General features: G+C 49.8%; 1 non-coding gene across 1 annotated transcript; it reads right to left on the minus strand.

Moving 5' to 3' along the window:
* Window positions 1–264: 264 nt before the first annotated feature.
* On the minus strand, window positions 265–337 carry TRNAM-CAU (transfer RNA methionine (anticodon CAU)). Its single transcript has one exon. It is a non-coding gene; the product is annotated as a tRNA-Met (tRNA).
* Window positions 338–1,090: the final 753 nt, after the last annotated feature.

Below are 1,090 nucleotides of genomic sequence, written 5' to 3' on the forward strand. Positions count from 1 at the left end.
CGACGTTCGATGCTAGCCTCGGTACTGTGGATGCACTCTGCTGAATTCACGCGCTTCAGTGGGGACACCGAAGCCTGAATGTCTAAAATAGCTCCCGAAATTTCGAATCGAATAATTTTGAACTAATTTCATACTGTACACGTACCATTAGAAAAGTCTGTGTGTGTGTGTTAGATGGATGGGAGGGTGTCTAGAAACCACTCAGTTCTAGTCTTTTTTACTCTGATTTACGTTAGAAAATCTAAAGCAGGGAGCAAGAAGAGTTGCCTTCTCTGAGGCTTAAACTCAGGACCTTCAGATTATGAGACTGATGCGCTGCCCGCTGCGCTAAGAAGGCTTGGAAGAGCTTTAGGCTCGGTGCTTATAGAACCAGCTGAGCAGCGGGGAACCAGCTGAGCAGCAAACAGCAGGAGTTTGCCTGGGAGTTCACCTGGAGTGAGCCCACTGAGGATTAAACCCTAACGACTTCTCTGAGGAATTACTGCATCTCCGGAGGAAGCTCATAGTAGGAAGGTAATATGGATGGGGAGTGTTCAACTGTTGTGACCTGCACTGGATGTGCCATGTTTGTCTTTCTTCCAGAGGACAGAAGCGACTTTGTCTGTACAAAGTGCAAGCTGGTCTCCATATTGGAAGAGAAGGTTCAAGGTCTGGAGCAACAGGTATCGACCCTGCGTTGCATAAGAGAAACTGAAGATTTCCTGGACAGACGTCAGGATATGCTTCTAGGGACAGGAGGACTGTGAAGAAATCTGGCAACATGTGACCTCCAGAAGAAGAAGGGGGAAAGTCCATGTACCAGCAAAGCGGACACAGGTAAGTAACCATTTTCATGTTCTCTCCACAGGTACCATTGCGGGGAGTGACCCAGATGATACGTCTGGGGGAAGGGAGCAGAAGGAGACTCCACCAGTTGAAAGGCATGAGATGCACTGTCCTAGGGTTGGGGGTTCCACAACGACCACTCCCAAGAGAAGGAGGTGGGTGGTGGTGGTCGGGGACTCTCTCCTCAGGAGGACTGAGTCATCTCTCTGCCACCCTGACTGGGAAAACAGAGAAGTCTGCTGCTTGCCGGGGGCTAAGATTCGCG

The sequence above is a fragment of the Lepidochelys kempii genome, unplaced genomic scaffold (genome assembly GCF_965140285.1).
Source record: "Lepidochelys kempii isolate rLepKem1 unplaced genomic scaffold, rLepKem1.hap1 scaffold_29, whole genome shotgun sequence".
Lineage (NCBI taxonomy): Eukaryota > Metazoa > Chordata > Testudines > Cheloniidae > Lepidochelys > Lepidochelys kempii.